The sequence below is a fragment of the Bombina bombina genome, chromosome 2 (assembly GCF_027579735.1).
Source record: "Bombina bombina isolate aBomBom1 chromosome 2, aBomBom1.pri, whole genome shotgun sequence".
NCBI classification, from domain to species: domain Eukaryota; kingdom Metazoa; phylum Chordata; class Amphibia; order Anura; family Bombinatoridae; genus Bombina; species Bombina bombina.
In genome coordinates, this window is record NC_069500.1 from 1214360665 (window position 1) to 1214377973 (window position 17309).

The 17309-nt window shown below is 40.7% G+C and overlaps 1 protein-coding gene across 1 annotated transcript in view; it reads right to left on the minus strand.

The window, feature by feature from the left end:
- Nucleotides 1-17161, minus strand: part of CRACD (capping protein inhibiting regulator of actin dynamics) — a 421538-nt gene extending 404377 nt beyond the window's left edge. The window contains exon 1 of the mRNA XM_053703944.1: nt 17054-17161. The gene's annotated coding sequence lies outside the window, so the exon portion shown is untranslated. The remainder of the gene's footprint in view (nt 1-17053) is intronic.
- Nucleotides 17162-17309: the final 148 nt, after the last annotated feature.

Sequence of the window (17309 nt, forward strand, 5' to 3'; positions counted from 1 at the left end):
GTTGTCTGCTGACTCAAGCCTAGATTGGCTCCTCCAAATAAGGCAAATGGTGGGTGAGGTTTGGCTATTGGAAAACAATTGCAGCAAATAAGATATTAGTTTGTTAAAAGCATGTAGACTTGATATTATTCTATAGCAACACAACAGATCTCTCTTGTAATTAGTGTCTACTACAAAAAATAGAATTTTTAAAAAGATAGATAGCGTCTTTACTACCCATTCCCCAGCTTTGCACAGCCAACATTGTTATATTAATATACTTTATAACATTTGAAACTCAAAATGTCTGCCTGTTTCTAAGCCACTACAGCAAGCCTCTTATCTCAGTGCATTTTTATAACTTTTCACAGTAAGACACTGATCGTTCACATGTGTCATATAGATAACAATGTGCTCATGCCCATGGCGTTATTTATGAGTCAGCACTGATTAGCTAAAATGCAAGTCTGTAAATAGCACTGAGATAAGGGGGCAGTCGGCAGAGTGTTATATACAAGGTGATCACAGAAGTAAAAAAGTAAATTAATATAACTGTATTGGTTATGCAAAACTGGGGAATGGTAAATAAAGGATTATCTATATGTTTAAATGCTAAATCTAATCTAATCTTAAGCATCTGATCTCTTGGGATAAAGCACTTCCTGTGAGTTTCAATTTAAATAGCTTTAACATAAATAATTTGAATGCAAAAATAATTGTACATGTATAATGAATATGCTTTCAGATGCACATGTACAATAAACCAGTGTCTATTGAGTTTTTCTAAATAGCAGCTCACATGATTGCAATTTACATCTAATAAAGGATCAAGACTCTAAATATGTCTGTGTCTTTTGTTGTGCAAAGCTAAATAAAACCAGTTTGCTACACTTATAATGTAGTGCCACGTGTGCTTTGATTAACAAGTGGCAAATTAATGCCATACAGAGTTGAGGCAATTATAAACAATGTATAATCACAATGCTTATTATAGACTTCTGATTTTTATTGAGATCTAAATGAAGACGTTTGGCTCTTCTGACAGGACATTTTAGACTAATCTTTGTTTAATTCTTAGGTACTTAAAGGGACAGTCTACACTAGAATTTGTATTGTTTTAAAAGATAGATAATCCCTTTATTACCCATGCACAGCTTTGCATAACCAACACTGTTATATTAATATATTTTTTTTACCTCTGTATCTAAGCATCTTCTGACAGCTCCCTGATCACATGACTTTTTATTTATTTATTATCTATTGACTTGCATTTAGTACTGTGTTGTGCTAACTCTTAAATAACTAAACGAGAGCGACTACAATGTTATCTATATGGCCCACATGAACTAGCAGTCTTCTTTTGTGAAAAGCAAATAAAAAAGCATGTGATAAGAGGCTGTCTGTAGTGTCTTAGAAACAGGCAGAAATTTAGAGGTTTACATGTTATAAAGTATATTAATATAACAATGTTGGTTGTGCAAAGCTGGGGAATGGGTAGTAAAGGCATTATCTATCTTTCTAACTAATAACAATTCCAGTGTTGACTGTCCCTTTAAAAAATTATATTAGGTTTAGAGATTTTGGGTACAAAAGAGGGGTATTTTTTTTTTATACAGAAAATCAGATACAGTTAATGATGCACAGGAAAATTAAAATTTCAAGGTCATTCAAGGACAGAAAGTTATTTTCCTATAAGCACATCTAGACATTTACAGTAGAGAATCATATTATTTTTTATACTATTTCATTTATAAGATATCTTTGATAAAGTTACTATATTACCTTATAGAATCATTTCATAACAACAGAAACAAATTATAGATCTATATGTAATGAATTAGATTTAAAAGCAATGTCTGCAAATAATTTATATAACAGGTGCCTGATAAAAAATATATAACCTAAATGCTATTTATTAGGTACGATCTTTCAGTTTAACTGTTATTAAATGATCTCTTTACAAAAAAGTGTCAGATATGATATTTTACAAACATGTTGTTTGACGTTACAAACAATTAGTAGTGCTGTTGTTCAAGTCAATGAAAAATCATAAACAATAATAGAAATCCAAATCTCAAAAAATGAATCCACATTTGTTTTCCCCACTAGTAGGAACACATTTCTTACTGGACATGAGGTTCAGAAAGCCCAGTACAAAAAGAATGAGGCTGTATTTTCCACTGAGCAGAAAAGCAACCAATAACATTCACAAATACACAACCTTTGAATATATAACAAAACCCACTTATCTCACCTTCCATGACCTCACCTGCCTAAACTGTGATATATCTCACCTTCAGTGACCTCACCTGCCTATAGTGTGACATATCTTACCTTCAGTGACCTCACCTGCCTATACTGTGACATATCTCACCTTCAGTGACCTCACCTGCCTATACTGTGACATAACTCACCTTCAGTGACCTCACCTGCTTATACTGTGACATATCTCCCCTTCACGGACCACACCTGACTATGCTGTGCTTATATCTCATCTTTAATGACCACACCTGTCTATACTGTGACATATCTCACCTTCAATGACCTCACCTGCCTATACTGTGACATCTCACCTTCAATGGCCTCATCTGCCTATACTGTGACATATCTCACCTTCAGTGGCCTCATCTGCCTATACTGTGACATATCTCACCTTCAATGACTTTCCCTACCTATAATGTGACTTATCACTCACCTTCAGTGACCTCACCTGCCTATACTGTGATATATCACCCCTTCACAGACCATATCTGCCTATACTGTGATTATATCTAACCTTCAATGACCACACCTGCCTATACTGTAACATAACTCACCTTCAGTGACCTCACCTGCCTATACTGTGACATATCTCACCTTCAGTGATTTCACCTGCCTATACGGTGACATATCTCACCTTCAGTGACATCTCCTGCCTACACTGTGACATATCTCACCTTCAGTGACCTCGCCTGCCTATACCATAGCATATCTCACCTTCAATTACTTTCCCTACCTATAAGGTGACTTATCACTCCCCTTCAGGTACCTCACCTGCCTATACTGTACTTATATCTCACCTTCAATGGCCTCATCTGCCTATACTGTGACATATCTCACCTTCAATGACTTTCCCTACCTATAATGTGACTTATCACTCACCTTCAATGACCACACCTGCCTATACTGTGGCATAACTCACCTTCAGTGACCTCACCTGCCTATTTCAGTGACCTCACCTTTCTATACTGTGACATATCTAACTTTCAGTGACCTTGTCTGCCTATAATGTGCTTATATCTCACCTTCAATTACCTCACCTGCCTATAATGTGACAAATCTCACCTTAAGTAACCTCACCTGCCTATACTGTGACATACACTCACCAGCCACTTTATTAGGTACACCTTGCTAGTACCAGGTTGGACCCCCTTTTGCCTTCAGAACTGCCTTAATCTGGCATAGATTCAACAAGGTGTTGGAAACATTCCTCAAACATTTTGGTCCATATTGACATGATAGCATCACGCAGTTGCTGCAGATGTCAGCTGCACATCCATGATGCAAATCTCCCGTTCCACCACACATCCCAAAGGTGCTCTATTGGATTAAGATTTGGTGACTGTGGAGGCCATTGGAGTAAAGTGAACTCATTGTCATGTTCAAGAAACCAGTTTGAGATGATTTATGTTTTGTGATATGGTGCATTATCCTGCTAGAAGTAGCCATCAGAAGATGGGTACACTGTAGTCATAAAGCAATGGACATGGTAAGCAACAATACTCAGGTAGACTGTGGCATTTAAACAATGCTCAATTTGTACTAAGGGGCCCAAAGTGTGCCAAGAAAATATCCCCCACACCATTACACCACCACCACCAGCCTGAACTGATGATACAAGGCAGGATGGATCCATGCTTTCATGTTGTTTACAAATTCTGACCATACCATCTGAATGTTGCAGCTGAAATTGAGACTCATCAGACCAGACAACGTTTTTCCAATCTTCTATTGTCCAATTTTGGTAAACCTGTGTGAATTGTAGCCTCAATTTCCTGTTCTTAGCTAACAGGAGTGGCACCCAGTGTGGTCTTCTGCTTCTGTAGCCCATCTGCTTCAAGGTTTAATGTGTTGTGCATTCAGAGATGGTATTATGCATACCTTGGTTGTAATGAGTGGTTATTTGAGTTACTGTTGCCTTTCTATCATCTCAAACCAGTCTGCCCATTTTCCTCTGACTTTTGACATCAACAAGGCATTGTCGTCCACACAACTGAAACTCACTGGATATTTTTTCTTTTTCGGACCATTCTCTGTAAACTCGAGAGATGGTTGTGTGTAAAAATCCCAGTAGATCAGCAGTTTTTTTAAAAATACTAGACAAGCCCGTCTGGCACCAACAACCATGCCATGTTCAAAGTCAGTTAAATCCCCTTTCTTCCCCATTATGATGCTCGGTTTTAACTTCAGCAAGTCGTCTTCACCACGTCTAGATGCCTAAATGCATTGAGTTGCTTCAGTGACCTCACCTGCCTATACTGTGATATATCTTCCCTTGACAGACTACACATGCCTTTACTGTGCTTATGTCTCACCTTCAATGACCACAGCTGCCTATACTGTGACATATCTCACCTTCAGTGACCTTACCTGCCTATACTGTGACATATCTCACCTTCAGTGACCTCACCTGCCTATACTGTGACATATCTCCCATTCAATGACCTCACCTGCCTATACTGTGACATCTCACCTTCAATGGCCTCATCTGCCTATACTGTGACATATCTCACCTTCAGTGGCCTCATCTGCCTATACTGTGACATATCTCACCTTCAATGACTTTCCCTACCTATAATGTGACTTATCACTCACCTTCAGTGACCTCACCTGCCTATACTGTGATATATCACCCCTTCACAGACCATATCTGCCTATACTGTGATTATATCTAACCTTCAATGACCACACCTGCCTATACTGTAACATAACTCACCTTCAGTGACCTCACCTGCCTATACTGTGACATATCTCACCTTCAGTGATTTCACCTGCCTATACGGTGACATATCTCACCTTCAGTGACATCTCCTGCCTACACTGTGACATATCTCACCTTCAGTGACCTCGCCTGCCTATACCATAGCATATCTCACCTTCAATTACTTTCCCTACCTATAAGGTGACTTATCACTCCCCTTCAGGTACCTCACCTGCCTATACTGTACTTATATCTCACCTTCAATGGCCTCATCTGCCTATACTGTGACATATCTCACCTTCAATGACTTTCCCTACCTATAATGTGACTTATCACTCACCTTCAATGACCACACCTGCCTATACTGTGGCATAACTCACCTTCAGTGACCTCACCTGCCTATTTCAGTGACCTCACCTTTCTATACTGTGACATATCTAACTTTCAGTGACCTTGTCTGCCTATAATGTGCTTATATCTCACCTTCAATTACCTCACCTGCCTATAATGTGACAAATCTCACCTTAAGTAACCTCACCTGCCTATACTGTGACATACACTCACCAGCCACTTTATTAGGTACACCTTGCTAGTACCAGGTTGGACCCCCTTTTGCCTTCAGAACTGCCTTAATCTGGCATAGATTCAACAAGGTGTTGGAAACATTCCTCAAACATTTTGGTCCATATTGACATGATAGCATCACGCAGTTGCTGCAGATTTGTCAGCTGCACATCCATGATGCAAATCTCCCGTTCCACCACACATCCCAAAGGTGCTCTATTGGATTAAGATTTGGTGACTGTGGAGGCCATTGGAGTAAAGTGAACTCATTGTCATGTTCAAGAAACCAGTTTGAGATGATTTATGTTTTGTGATATGGTGCATTATCCTGCTAGAAGTAGCCATCAGAAGATGGGTACACTGTAGTCATAAAGCAATGGACATGGTAAGCAACAATACTCAGGTAGACTGTGGCATTTAAACAATGCTCAATTTGTACTAAGGGGCCCAAAGTGTGCCAAGAAAATATCCCCCACACCATTACACCACCACCACCAGCCTGAACTGATGATACAAGGCAGGATGGATCCATGCTTTCATGTTGTTTACAAATTCTGACCATACCATCTGAATGTTGCAGCTGAAATTGAGACTCATCAGACCAGACAACGTTTTTCCAATCTTCTATTGTCCAATTTTGGTAAACCTGTGTGAATTGTAGCCTCAATTTCCTGTTCTTAGCTAACAGGAGTGGCACCCAGTGTGGTCTTCTGCTTCTGTAGCCCATCTGCTTCAAGGTTTAATGTGTTGTGCATTCAGAGATGGTATTATGCATACCTTGGTTGTAATGAGTGGTTATTTGAGTTACTGTTGCCTTTCTATCATCTCAAACCAGTCTGCCCATTTTCCTCTGACTTTTGACATCAACAAGGCATTGTCGTCCACACAACTGAAACTCACTGGATATTTTTTCTTTTTCGGACCATTCTCTGTAAACTCGAGAGATGGTTGTGTGTAAAAATCCCAGTAGATCAGCAGTTTTTTTAAAAATACTAGACAAGCCCGTCTGGCACCAACAACCATGCCATGTTCAAAGTCAGTTAAATCCCCTTTCTTCCCCATTATGATGCTCGGTTTTAACTTCAGCAAGTCGTCTTCACCACGTCTAGATGCCTAAATGCATTGAGTTGCTTCAGTGACCTCACCTGCCTATACTGTGATATATCTTCCCTTGACAGACTACACATGCCTTTACTGTGCTTATGTCTCACCTTCAATGACCACAGCTGCCTATACTGTGACATATCTCACCTTCAGTGACCTTACCTGCCTATACTGTGACATATCTCACCTTCAGTGACCTCACCTGCCTATACTGTGACATATCTCCCATTCAAAGACCACACCTGCCTATACTGTGCTTATATCTAACCTTCAATGACCACACCTGCCTATATTGTGACATATCTCACCTTCAGTGACCTTACCTGCCTATAATGTGACATATCTCCCCTTCACAGACCACATCTAACTATACTGTGCTTATATTGCACCTTCAGTGACCTCTCATGCCTATACTGTGACATATCTCCCCTGCAGGGACCACACCTGCATATACTGTGCTTATATCTCACCTTCAATGACCACACCTGCCTCTACTGTGACATATCTGCCTTCAGGGACCACACCTGCCTATGCTGTGACATATCTCACTTTCAGTGACCTCACCTGCCTATATAGTGATTTATACCTTACCTTCAGTGACCTCACCTGCCTATGATGTGGCATATCTCGCCTTCAGGGACCACACCTGTCTATACTGTGATATATCTCCCCTTCAAAGACCACACCTGCCTATACTGTGCTTATATCTCACCTTCAATGACCACACCTGCCTATATTGTGACATATCTCACATTCAGTGACCTTACCTGCCTATACTGTGACATATCTCACCTTCATTAACCTCACCAGCCTATACTGTGACATATCTCACCTCCAGTGACTTCACCTGCCTATACTGTGACATAGCTCACCTTCGGTGACCTCACTTGCCTATACTGTGACATAACTCACCTTCAGTGACCTCACCTGCCTATACTGTGACATATCTCACCTTCAGTGACCTCACCTGCCTATACTGTGACATATCTCCCCTTCACAGAATACACCTGACTATACTGTGCTTATATCTCATCTTTAATGACCACACCTGTCTATACTGTGACATATCTCACCTTAAATGACCTCACCTGTCTATACTGTGACATCTCACCTTCAATGGCCTCATCTGCCTATACTGTAACATATCTCACCCTCAGTGGCCTCACCTGCCTATACTGTGACATATTTCACCTTCAATGACTTTCCCTACCTATAATATGACTTATCACTCACCTTCAGTGACCTCACCTGCCTATACTGTTACATATCATCCCTTCACAAACCACATCTGCCTATACTTTGATTATATCTCACCTTCAAGGACCACGCCTGCCTATACTGTAACATAACTCACCTTCAGTGACCTAACCTGCCTATACTGTGACATATCTCACCTTCAGTGACCTCACCTGCCTATACTGTGACATATCTCACCTTCAGTGACATCACCTGCCTATACTGTGACATATCTCACCTTCAGTGACCTTACCTGCCTATATAGTGATTTATACCTTGCCTTCAGTGACCTCACCTGCCTATGATGTGGCATATCTCCCCTTCAGGGACCACACCTGCCTATACTGTGACTTATCTCAGCTTCAGAGACCTCACCTGCCTATACAGTGACTAATATATCACCTTCAGTGACCTCATCTGCCTATAGTGTGCTTATATCTCATCTTCAGTGACCTAACTTGCCTATACTGTGACATATATCACCTTCAGTAACCTCACCTGCCTATACTGTGACATATCTCACCTTCACTAAGCTCACCTGCCTATATCATAGCATATCTCACCTGTAATGACTTTGCCTATATTGTGCTTATATCTCCCCTTCAGGTACCTCACCAGCCTATAATGTGACATATCTCCCCTTCAGTGACCTCACCTGCCTATACAGTGACTTATATGTCACATTCAGTGATCTCACATGCCTATACTGTGACATATCTGCCTTCAGAGACCACGCCTGCCTATACTGTGACATATCTCACCTTCAGTGACCTCACCTGCCTATACTGTGACATATATCACCTTTAGTGAACTTACCTGCCTATATCATAGCATATCTCACCTTTAATGACTTTGCCTACCTATAATGTGACTTATCACTCACCTTCAGTGACCTAATATGCCTATATTGTGCTTATATCTCACCTTCAGGTACCTCACCAGCCTATAATGCGACATATCTCCCCTTCAGTGACCTCACCTGCCTATACAGTGACTTATATGTCACATTCAGTGATCTCACATGCCTATACTGTGACATATCTGCCTTCAGGGGCCACACCTGCCTATACTGTGACATATCACCTTCAGTGACCTTACCTGCCTATATAGTTATTTATACCTTGCCTTCAGTGACCTCACCTGCCTATGATGTGGCATATCTCCCCTTCATGGACCACACCTGCCTATACTGTGACATATCTCACCTTCAGAGACCTCACCTGCCTATAGTGTGCTTATATCTCACCTTCAGTGACCACACCTGCCTATAGTGTGACATATCTCACCTTCAGAGACCTCATCTGACTATGCTGTGCTTATATCTCATCTTTAATGACCACACCTGTCTATACTGTGACATATCTCACCTTCAATGACCTCACCTGCCTATACTGTGACATCTCACCTTCAATGGCCTCATCTGCCTATACTGTAACATATCTCACCCTCAGTGGCCTCACCTGCCTATACTGTGACATATTTCACCTTCAATGACTTTCCCTACCTATAATATGACTTATCACTCACCTTCAGTGACCTCACCTGCCTATACTGTTACATATCATCCCTTCACAAACCACATCTGCCTATACTTTGATTATATCTCACCTTCAAGGACCACGCCTGCCTATACTGTAACATAACTCATCTTCTGTGACCTAACCTGCCTATACTGTGACATATCTCACCTTCAGTGACCTCACCTGCCTATACTGTGACATATCTCACCTTCAGTGACATCACCTGCCTATACTGTGACATATCTCACCTTCAGTGACCTTACCTGCCTATATAGTGATTTATACCTTGCCTTCAGTGACCTCACCTGCCTATGATGTGGCATATCTCCCCTTCAGGGACCACACCTGCCTATACTGTGACTTATCTCAGCTTCAGAGACCTCACCTGCCTATACAGTGACTAATATATCACCTTCAGTGACCTCATCTGCCTATAGTGTGCTTATATCTCATCTTCAGTGACCTAACTTGCCTATACTGTGACATATATCACCTTCAGTAACCTCACCTGCCTATACTGTGACATATCTCACCTTCACTAAGCTCACCTGCCTATATCATAGCATATCTCACCTGTAATGACTTTGCCTATATTGTGCTTATATCTCCCCTTCAGGTACCTCACCAGCCTATAATGTGACATATCTCCCCTTCAGTGACCTCACCTGCCTATACAGTGACTTATATGTCACATTCAGTGATCTCAAATGCCTATACTGTGACATATCTGCCTTCAGAGACCACGCCTGCCTATACTGTGACATATCTCACCTTCAGTGACCTCACCTGCCTATACTGTGACATATATCACCTTTAGTGAACTTACCTGCCTATATCATAGCATATCTCACCTTTAATGACTTTGCCTACCTATAATGTGACTTATCACTCACCTTCAGTGACCTAATATGCCTATATTGTGCTTATATCTCACCTTCAGGTACCTCACCAGCCTATAATGCGACATATCTCCCCTTCAGTGACCTCACCTGCCTATACAGTGACTTATATGTCACATTCAGTGATCTCACATGCCTATACTGTGACATATCTGCCTTCAGGGGCCACACCTGCCTATACTGTGACATATCACCTTCAGTGACCTTACCTGCCTATATAGTGATTTATACCTTGCCTTCAGTGACCTCACCTGCCTATGATGTGGCATATCTCCCCTTCATGGACCACACCTGCCTATACTGTGACATATCTCACCTTCAGAGACCTCACCTGCCTATAGTGTGCTTATATCTCACCTTCAGTGACCACACCTGCCTATAGTGTGCATATATCTCACCTTCAGTGACCACACCTGCCTATACTGTGACATATATCACCTTCAGTGACCTCACCTGCCTATACAGTGACTTATATGTCACATTCAGTGATCTCACATGCCTATACTGTGACATATCTGCCTTCAGAGACCATACCTGCCTATACTGTGACATATATCACCTTCAGTGACCTCACCTGCCTATACAGTGACTTATATGTCACCTTCAGTGACCTCACCTGCCTATACTGTGACATATTTCACCTTTAGTGAACTTACCTGCCTATATCATAGCATATCTCACCTTTAATAACTTTGCCTACCTATAATGTGACTTATCACTCACCTTCAGTGACCTCATATGCCTATATTGTGCTTATATCTCACCTTCAGGTACCTCACCAGCCTATAATGCGACATATCTCCCCTTCAGTGACCTCACCTGCCTATACAGTGACTTATATGTCACATTCAGTGATCTCACATGTCTATACGGTGACATATCTGCCTTGTCTATACTGTGACATATCACCTTCAGTGACCTCACCTGCCTATACTGTGACATATCTCACCTTCAGTAACCTCACCTGCCTATACTGTGCTTATATCTCACCTTTAGTGACCTCACCTGCCTATAATGTGACATATCTCACCTTCAGAGACTTTACCTGCCTATACAGTGACTTATATCTCACCTTCAGTGACCTCATCTGCCTATAGTGTGCTTATATCTCACCTTCAGTGACCTCACCTGCCTATACCGTGACATATTTCACCTTCAATGACTTCACCTGCCTATACTGTGACATACCTCACCTTCAATGGCCTCACCTGCCTATACTGTGACATATCTCTCCTTCAGTGACCCCACCTATACCGTGACATATTTCAACTTCAGTGACTTCACCTGCCTATACTGTAACATATCTCACCATCAGTGACCTCATCTGCCTATACTGTACAATATCTGACCTTCAGTGGATTCACCTGCCTATACTATGACATATCTAACCTTCAGTGACCTCACCTGCCTATACTTTGACATATTTCACCTTCAGTGACCTCACCTGCCTATAATGTGACATATCTCACCTGCCTATAATGTGTTTATATCTAACCTTATGTGAGATCATCTTTATTATTATTATTATTATTATCAGGTATTTGTAGAGCGCCAACAGATTCCGCAGCGCTGTAAACATAGTCGGTGTACAGGATAGCTTTTGTAGGCCTATACCGTGACATATTTCACCTGCCTATACTGTGACATATCTCACCTCCAGTGACCTCACCTGCCTATAATGTAACATATCTCACCTTCAGTGAGCTTGCATGCCTATACTGTGACTTACATCTCACCATCAGTGACCTCACCTGCCTATGCTGTGACATATCTCACCTTCAGTGACCTCACCTGACTATACAGTGACATATTTCACATTCAGTGACTTCAGCTGCCTATACTGTGCCATATCTAACTTTCAGTAATCTCATCTGCCTATACTGTGACTTACATCTCACCTTCAGTAACTTCACCTGCCTATACTTTGACATATTTAACCTTCAGTGACTTCACCTGCCTATACTGTGACATATTTTACCTTCAGTGACTTCACCTGCCTATACTGTGACATATCTGACCTTCAGTGACCTCACCTGACTATACAGTGACATATTTCAACGTCAGTGACTTCAGCTGCCTATACTGTGACATATCTAACATTAAGTAATCTCACCTGCCTATACTGTGACTTCCATCTCACCTTAAGTGACTTTACCTGCCTATAATTTGACATATCTAACCTTCAGTGACCTCACCTGACTATACAGTGACATATTTCACCTTCAGTGACTTCAGCTGCCTATACTGTGACATATCTAACCTTCAGTGACCTCACCTGACTATACAGTGATATATTTCAACTTCAGTGAATTCAGCTGCCTATACTGTGACATATCTAACATTAAGTAATCTCACCTGCCTATACTGTGACTTACATCTCACCTTAAGTGACTTCACCTGCCTATACTTTGACATATCTAACCTTCAGTGACCTCACCTGACTATACAGTGTCATATTTCACCTTCAGTGACTTCAGCTGCCTATACTGTGTCATATTTCACCTTCAGTGACTTCAGCTGCCTATACTGTGACATATCTAACATTCTGTAATCTCACCTGCCTATACTGTGACTTACATCTCACCTTAAGTGACTTCCCCTGTCTATACATTGACATATCTAACCTTCAGTGACTTTACCTGCCTATACTGTGACATATTTCATCTTCAGTGACTTCACCTGCCTATACTGTGACATATCTAACCTTCAGTGACTTCACCTGCCTATACTGTGTCATATTTCACCTTCATTGACATTACCTGCCTATACTGTGACATATCTAACCTTCAGTAATCTCACCTGTCTATACTGTGACATATCTAACCTTCAGTGACCTAACCTGCCTATACTGTGACATATTTCACCTTCAGTGACCTCACCTGCCTATACTGTGACAAATCTCACCTTCAGTAACCTCACCTGCCTATATTGTGACATATCTAACTTCCAGTAATCTCACCTGCCTATGCTGTGACATATCTCACCTTCAGTGACCTCACCTGCCTATACCGTGACATATTTCACCTTCAGTGACTTCACCTGCCTATACTGTGACATATCTAGCCTACAGTGACTTCACCTGCCTATACTGTGACATATCTAACATTCAGTAATCTCACCTGCCTATACTGTGACTTACATCTCACCTTAAGTGACTTCACCTGCCTATACTTTGACATATCTAACCTTCAGTGACCTCACCTGACTATACAGTGACATATTTCACCTTCAGTGACTTCAGCTGCCTATACTGTGACATATCTAACTTTCAGTAATCTCATCTGCCTATACTGTGACTGACATCTCACCTTAAGTGACTTCCCCTGTCTATACATTGACATATCTAACCTTCAGTGACTTCCCCTGTCTATACATTGACATATCTAACCTTCAGTGACTTCACCTGCCTATACTGTGACATATCTAACCTTCAGTGACTTCACCTGCCTATACTGTGTCATATTTCACCTTCAGTGACTTCACCTGCCTATACTGTGACATATCTAACCTTCAGTGACCTAACCTGCCTATACTGTGACATATTTCACCTTCAGTGACCTCACCTGCCTATACTGTGACATATCTCACCTTCAGTAACCTCACCTGCCTATATTGTGACATATCTAACTTCCAGTAATCTCACCTGCCTATACTGTGACTTACATCTCACTTTCAGTGACTTCACCTGGCTATACTGTGAGATATTTAATCTTCAGTGACTTCACATGCCTATACTGTGACATATCTAACCTTCAGTAATCTCACCTGCCTATACTGTACTTATATCTCACCTTCAGTGACCTAACCTGCCTATACTGTAACATATTTCACCTTCAGTGACCTCACCTACCTATACTGTGACATATCTCACCTTCAGTAACCTCACCTGCCTATATTGTGACATATCTCACCATCAGTGACCTCATCTGCCTATATGGTGACATATTTCACCTTCAGTGACCTCACCTGCCTATACTGTGACATATTTCACCTTCAGTGACTTCACCTGCCTATACTGTGACATATCTCACCTTCAATGAGCCCGCCTCCCAATACTGTGACATATCGCACCTTCAGTGGCCTCACCTGCCTATATGTGACATATCACACCTTCAGTGACCTCACCTGCCTATACTGTGACATATCTCACCTTCAATGAGCTTGCCTGCCTATAATGTGACTTGCATCTCAACATCAGTGACCTCACCTACCTATGCTGTGAGTTAGCTTCTGTAATATTGTTTGTGTATGTGGAGCACATACAATAATAGTAGGATGGCTTGTGCAGAAATGGTACAGGGTGTTAGATTTTCTAGAGCATGTCCCACTAAGATGAAAACACTGAAATGTATTATTTGTATAGTTATACAGTTATAGTTAGCTGGTAATTCATTATTCCTATTCAAACCTTAATTAAAATAACACAACTGCCTAATCTGTTTCCTTAAAGAAATAAAGCCAGCTAATGCAGTTTGTTGAAGACAACTTATTGGAGCATGGTGTTTAAATGTCTCTGAGTTGTCCTATAGTGCCATATAAATAAATCCGGTCTGGCTTCCTGGGTCACTGGCTAATATGTTGTAAATGTCCCCAAAGGCTGGTTGCTGCCAGGGCTCTTTTGATCACTATAAGAGCAATTTAGAACACAAAAGCAGTTTCTGGACTTTTTTTTCTTTTAGCATGCTGTTCTATATCACCACACGAGCTAGGTAACGTTGTTTAAGTGTCTTATCTGCAGAAAAGTAATAATTGGCTAGTAAGGTGTTTCCTATATAGACATCTATTTGGAATCACGAATGACACTTCCAGGAGCATTGCATGCTGGTATCCTCTCTCTGAGGCAAAATCATTTTAGGTTTCTGTTTAACATGCAATTGTTTGGCTTTAGAGCATGACCTCTTAGTTGTGTACTTTTTAAATATGGCAGAGAGTGGTAAGAAAGGGTTTTTAGGATATTCAATGTTAGTTAATTATAAATTTTACCCTATACAACAAAGGTTTGCTACAGCCTGACATTACCAGTACTACATTTGAGGTCTGTGTTACTAAAGTAAAACAAAAACATTAATTATAAACTTAGTTTCTAAAGATAACAAAATGCTTAATATAATTCTGCTACAAGTAGCAGTTTGTAGCACTAATAGCACAAATGAATGATTTCTACATTATATACTGCACTGTTTAGACTGTATATTATGCAGTCACCACTATAGTAACATTAGCTTGTTTTAGGAAGACACAAAAAGCTGCTCATACATCGTTATCTACAAATCCTTTTCATTGAGGTTCATAGAGAACACATACATCAAGCTGACAACTTAATGAATTGAAAATTAGCTGAAGAATATTTACTGGAGGCCTCGCAGCCATAAACAGCACTTACGCTTTCTGTCGATCCTCCCTGCTCCTAATCTCCCACTGGCAGATCAGTTTGCAAACCATTATTAGGGAGGCATTAAATTTTCACAAAGTATGGAGCCTCTGACTAGGTTTCCTTTAACCCTTTAAACTGGTGGGTCTTAGGTTACTGACAGTGGAAATAAGTAAACAAGCAATAGAGACGTATGTCATCTGCTGAGAGGGCACTTAGCAGGGGCAATAAAGATGTCTACAAACACTATTCTATTGCTAAATGGTTTGCTTATATGTTCTGTGTATTGCTTTTTAAATATGAATTAATGTCTCTTGTATATACATATTCAGATTTTTTTTCTTCTGGACATTTTTGTGGTTAACTTTAGTAAATATCCAACTACTGATGCAATTGTATTTTTATTTGTACATTGTTTAGGATTATGGTTAAAACATTACCATTGTTTTCTGTAAAATATTTTAGTATATGTATGGTATAGGTTACATTACAGAGAGGTATTTTCTTTACACAATCCAGATGCCATGATTGCAATCACTGCACACAATTAGTGTTACTATTTGGATGACAAAGAGAATAGCGCTGATTAAATATACAATAAAGAAATGTCACAATACAAATGCAGATCTCCTTTGGTAGAAAAACCATATCAGAACAAAAGATGATGATATAACAAGCTGTGTATATATTCAAGAGCTCCTGTTTCACCTCACAATGGATGAGAAGCATAAACTGTGGTGTGTAAGGGATGCCTTTTTCTATTGCAAACTGCTGCTGTCATATGCAGTCTGCTCCTGCCTGGGGGAATCACATAGATGCCAGGGACACTGCATGTGATCACAGCTGGATCTACTACCCCTCACAGCCCAAGGGTGACTTCATAACTCCTTATCAATGAACACAGAGCTATGGATAAATGGCACTTGTCTTATTGCACCCAAACATCCTACTACATCACATGATGCCTGATGCTAAACTCCTAAATATCACAGTGGTTTGCAATAAATAGCAGGTTGACATTAACTCCTGATTTACAAGAACAATGGATAATGGATCTCAATGGTTGAAATCAACCTGAAGGGAACAACAATAAATACGTCAGCCTGAAAATGAGGAGATGAAAGATTAAGAGAACTAACAATAAATGGTTAAACCCATTGGTTGTCATAAAATAGTTAAAATCAATGGCTTGCAGCCGTTCCTGTCAGGAGAATGGTTAATTCCCTAAACAAAGGTAATGTGAATAACCCAGCGCTACAAAACTGCAATAGAGTATTTAATCCATTCTGCAATTTGCAGACGGCTGGTGTCATTTATCGAAGGTACAATTTAAAACCAGACAAGATCAGGGGTCTGTAGACAACAATGCAGCACAGTTAGAGATGTACAGAGGCAGCTGGGAACAAAAGCTGTATCTTACCTTGTGCAGACCAGCTGAGTGCTCAGAAATGTCTCCCCGTGCTGTGTAAGCAGCCAGTCTGTTCTTTCCTTGTCAAGCAGCCTCCATTGCTCTTCCTACAGCTGAGACTGATGCCACTCACACACACACCATGGTAATGCAAGCAGTCACATGCTCACACAGCAGCATGACACTACACACACACCCTCCTTACTGAGCCTGATGCCACTCACACTCTCCTTACTGAGCCTGATGACACTTACACTCACACTATAGC